Raw genomic sequence first — 5,468 nt, forward strand, 5'->3', positions numbered from 1 at the left:
AGAATCGTTCTCTTTTTCTTCTGTTTCTGCTGGTGTTGGTATTTCTTCCGCTTTTCTTCCCTCTTTCTCCGTTTCTTTTTCTTTTTTTTTGTTGCTTTTAGAGGGCAGTTCGCTCTAATGTGGCCTTTCTGGCCACACTTGTTGCAACTAAGGGGCCTACCCTCGACTCTGGTCGCTATTATCACATCCTCCATTGCTAGTGTCTCGGGTATATTTCTCGACAGCTTCTTTAGAGCCTTGGATGACCATATTTAACGTCTGTCCTTTCCAATGCCTGCTTTCTATAGGGCTTTCCTATAAGGTGTTATCCACCCCTGATTGGAACTCTCCCGTATGACATGTACGCATGCTCAGTGACTTGCTTTAACAGTTGCAATCAGCTGAATGCACATTGCCAGTGACATTTGACATAATTACCCACACTCTGTGGTCAGGATTCTTTTTTTGGTTTGATGTCGGTATCGACGGGATTACCAGACACCGGACAATACAGTGAGAGCAGCTTTCACTCACATCGTGGTATTCGATGCTGTGTACGTGTCTGTCGTGGTAAAATATGCCACTCCTTAACTGTTGCTTTGCTTTCATCCGTAGCACGAGGTAATTATGTCATTATCTGTGAAATTCGGCAACTTACAAAGATCTTTAGATCAGGCAATACTTCACCGAGAGGAGATATAAGCTTCTGCTTATTCCTGTCTGAAGTATTGTCCGATACTTCAGACATATCGTCCGATGAATTTACTTTGTTGACATTCTTCATCGACAAAATTTTTATTCCTTTCAGTCAAGTCCCCCTTTCTTCCAGTAACATACTGTCCATATAATCTTAAATATTTCTTTAACTCAGGCACAGTAAGTACTTCGATAGCTGAATCATCAAGCTGCTTTATATCCACGATAAGACGGAAAACAATAACAATGGCGTGGGTTAGCCTCCGGAAGTTTAATTATCTACATGGAGCGCCGCCTAGCCAAGGGAGATAACCTACTTATAGGAAAGCCCTATACTCGTAGCCTGGAGACCGCTATCTCCTTCTTGTTATCAAGCAAGACAGCGCCCGCTATCCAGGCTACATCGACTTCTGGTGGGATGCCCGCCACACTAACTTTTAGGGAACGTCTTCCGTGATACATGCGTATCATCAATATTTCATCACTTTTTAAACATTTGCTGCATCTACCTTTACCCTATCTGCCTCTTTGAACCTCACTTCAGTTGTTCCCTATTTGGCTCTTCTAGCAATATATTTTATTTCTTCCCAGATTGGCCTTAGTGCCATCTCTACTTGTGTTGTTGCCATTACATCTATCTTGCATGCAGCTACTGAGTGTGTCTTATAAGTTATTGTGAACTCCTTCCTGTTAGCAATTAATTCTTCTGGAGGACTCAACTCCACATTGACTCCCTCTTGTTTTATCATTTTCGTGTAGCTTCTTCACTCCTCCCATCCAACTTGGTGTTCCTTATATCTCGTAATCTCTGCGAAACGACTTTTTTCACTCCACTTCTCCATCATGTTCCATGAAAAATCTGATGACTCCTTCACTTCCGAAGAGGACAGCTCTCAGTAGCTGATTTCTTCAACCCCTGTCATTTTTTCCACTTGAAGCACAAAAAACCTGTTCAAAGAACACCACAACAATCCAAACTACAGCAGCAAAAATCATACCTTAGCTCACCAAAATGTTCAACAAAACTTCACAACGACAAATACTGTTACATAAAGGGAGATAATTAGACTTTGCTGCATTAAATATTACAGGAGAGGAGATACGCATGCGCATTGAATATGGTTCCTACTTGATGTCGATATCAGGTTAAGTGTCCGCTGCATGAATTTCTCTTAATCAGCTGGTAATACATTTATAATACTTAAAATACATACTACCACACACACACACATAGCAACACTATCCTTTATGAAACATTTCCGTAGATGTTAGCCAATACTATCACTTCGTCTTTTTTGTGCTGGTCGTAAGTTGTTGCAGGACTGTTTAATTGTTGAATTGCTGCTATTATTTTGTTGTGTGTGTTTTATAAAATACCTTGTTATCTGCGTTTGGCAGACTTTGTGAACGTTCTTCCACTCTGTGAAGCGGGGGGGGGGGGATTATTTTATATTTTATTTGCGTCAACTGTGGGATTGATCCCGAAATAATGTATTACTCTTCTGTAGAAGAGAAACTGACGAATGTTCTCGGTTGAGGAGAATAATGTAAACAAGGAAACAATGTCCGTTCCTGAACCAAAGCCTGATGTGAAACATGCCGCCTACCGTAGAACAACTCAGTGAACAAACAAAGAAAATTAACTGTAATTCAGAAACAAAATTTAAATATATTGGGTTGGCAACTAAGTTCCCACCGTTTTTTTTTTTTTTAATTTTGGAATTTATTGCGTTTTTAAATTTTGGAATCCATTTTTTTTTTTTCGAGAATTCTATTTTTGAATCGTTTTGGAATTTATTTTTGTTTCTTTCCTTGTTAATTTTAGTTAATTTTTGTTTATTTTCAGATCATTAAAATGGAATGTCAAGTTAAGAAAAACAAGCATTTTTGACACCTCCTTCTTTTAGCTTTTGATCAATGCTCTAAGGCCGCAAAAGCGTGAAACAAGATCTTCATCTACGTAAAACAATGTTGTGCGTATGGTGAGACTGGATAGGGATTATCCATTACGAATTGCTTGAACGGAACCAAACGGTCAACGTGGAACTCTATGTTCAGCAGATGGAACGACTCAACACGGCTGTTCAAGAGAAAAGACCTAATCAGCAGCATGGAGTTCTTCTACTGCACGACAACGCCCACCCTCATATCACCAATATGACCAAGGAAGCCATTCAAACGGATGGCTGGGAAGTGCTACCACACCCGCCGTACTCTCCTGATTTGGCACCGATGGATTTCCACCTCTTTCGATTTCTTTCAAATGCTATGCGCAGAGTTTCCTTCGATACCGATGCAGAATTGAGAACTTCGTTGGATCATTTTTCGAGTTGAAATCGGGTGATTTCTACCAACGAGGTATTGAAAATCTTGTTGAACGTTGGTAAGAAGTTGTAAACAACAAGGGTGAATACATTATTGATTAATTAGTTGTTATTTTTTTATTAAACCTTTTAAAAAATTTAAATTTAAAAAAACAGCGGGAACTTAGCTGCCAACTTAATAGAATCAGCAATGTTGATACAACACCAAAAATGTTCAAAGGGGAGGGGAACCATACAAAAGCAACCTTTCCTGGTAATTTGATAGATAATACAGCCAGGAAAATAATTGTTTTTAAAAGCCTCATCATTAATGACAAAAAGCATGACAAGGCGTCAAAGGAGGAAACAGAAAAGTGTCTACAGCCTATTCGGCAAGACATTGAATTCATCACAAGAAGATTTGCAACAATTATTGTGTACTTCAAGAGTGAAGAAAAGGCAAAGGTACACTCAGTGAAACTGCTCAAAACCACGGATATAGGCAGGCACACTTCAAGAATCACCATAGAGGATATTCCACCTGAAATTGATGTTACTTGGTTATGTGTGGACCTTACAATGTGTTTAGATGATGAAATAACTATTTTAGAAGCATCCAAAATACACCAGCAGAGTTGGAAGGGACAAGGTGTTGAAATTATTATTCAAGCGACACCAAAAACACTCGAGGAGATTGCAGAAAACATTATCCTTGGGGAAGAGACAACGCTTCGTGTAATGGTCGAGGGTAGGAGACCTCGATGCTTTGAGTGTGGTGAAAAAGGCCACATTCGACCCAGTTGTCCTACCCACACGGCTGAAGCAACAACCAAGAGGGTCGAGTCTTAAATACAGGAAGAAAACCAGCCACCGGAAGTCGACACCCAACCATCCCGGAACGAGATAATGGATGACGACCGGACTGTGGTGAAAAGAAGAAAGTGTCCAAAAGAAAGAACAATAACCCCAGCCCTCCACCTCCAGCACAAACAAAAAACTCCCTCCCGCACAGATACACATAACACACATGATGACCCCACTCCCAATCCTGAGACCCATAAAATAATAACGAATTCCCCCTATCCTTCCACCACCTAATTCTGAAAAGATATCCACCCCTTCCAGCCCCGAAAAAGTACCCCACTACTTCACAACTAAACCCGATATAAACTTGGCTGCAATCAATGCAAAAAAGGACAGTCTAATTGCAAAACTTAAAAACATACCGATGGCCAGCAATATAAAGGACATTACATAACCCTACCTGAAGGGATATTAATATATATGATGGACAGGATGAACTACAACATGCTAATTTCCCAATTCCCCAATGACTTGGGCCCTCTAAGAAGGGACTTTAATGTGTCCATGTATGAGGGCCTAGTCATTGAAAGGAACAAAAGGTTCCATGCAAGACACAGAAGAGAAGGGAGTATAATCCCTTCTCCAACATAAGGTAAGCCATTTTATGGATACACTTACAATAGATTGTTTAAATGTGCAGGGTCTGGGATCGGATAGGAAACAAGATCGCTTCCTAAATGATATCAGTTCATATCAACTGGACATGGTAGTGGCCACGGAAGCCAGGCTGAGTGGGTCACGTAGCTGCTCAGGGTGGGGGAAAAAAGCCCGAGAAATTCATTTCTCCATACCGACCAGGGGCATGGGGTGATGTGGTTCTACTGAAGAAAAACCTAGTTTCTGAGACAAGAACAATATTTATCGACCTGGAAGGCAGGCTGGTCGTTCTTGATGTGACGGTCAGCAGAGGTAAGACTTTCAGATTGGTTGGTGTCTATGCCCCCTGTGGAGCTGGACAATCTGATTCTTTGAGAAACCTAGAGAATTCTTTAGGCACGCATAGATTGTGTTGGCTCGAATCCAAATAGAAAGGGAAACCCATGCCTCACCGATCTGCTCACTCGTTTTCAGCTGGCAGACCGGTGCAGACTAGAATTCCTGAACGCTCCAGAGTGGACATAGACAAATAGTGACGTGTCTTCTAGATCTTATCTAGACATCATTTTAGTCAGACGTAAGGATAAGAACATAGTTAGTTGTTCTCAGTTTCATTATATCAGCTACAGTGACTACAAACTTGTGTCCTGTACGCTTGTCGTAGGTTATGTAAACGAGGTCCTGGTTACTGGAAACTCAATAGGTCTCTTTTGACTGACAAGGAGTACAGGAACCAGATTAGTGAGTCAGTGAAGAGGTCTCTGACAGGCACCATTATTAAGAACAAATTGTGAAGAGCCCTCAAAAGAGCCGTTCAAATCGAGTCAATTAGATATAGTAGAGAACTAGCAGAAAGAATAAAAAGAGTAGAAATGGACTTTAGAAAAGGCTTTAGATGAGGCACTGGAAAGTGGCATTGCATCCCAAGTGATGGCTGCGAGATTGGAGCTCAACCAAAACTTGGCTGCTAAACATGACGAATGCATTGTCAGGGCTAAGCTACATGCAATGGGTCGAGAGGGGATTTGC

At 40.9% G+C, this 5,468-nt stretch overlaps 1 long non-coding RNA gene across 1 annotated transcript in view; it reads left to right on the top strand.

Moving 5' to 3' along the window:
* Nucleotides 1-998: 998 nt before the first annotated feature.
* The window catches only part of LOC128251297 (uncharacterized), a 44,525-nt gene continuing 40,055 nt past the window's right edge, over nt 999-5,468 (top strand). The window contains exons 1-2 of the long non-coding RNA XR_008267068.1: nt 999-1,858; nt 2,522-4,434. This is a non-coding gene — a long non-coding RNA (uncharacterized LOC128251297). The remainder of the gene's footprint in view (nt 1,859-2,521; nt 4,435-5,468) is intronic.

This window comes from Octopus bimaculoides, chromosome 30 (genome assembly GCF_001194135.2).
Source record: "Octopus bimaculoides isolate UCB-OBI-ISO-001 chromosome 30, ASM119413v2, whole genome shotgun sequence".
NCBI lineage: Eukaryota > Metazoa > Mollusca > Cephalopoda > Octopoda > Octopodidae > Octopus > Octopus bimaculoides.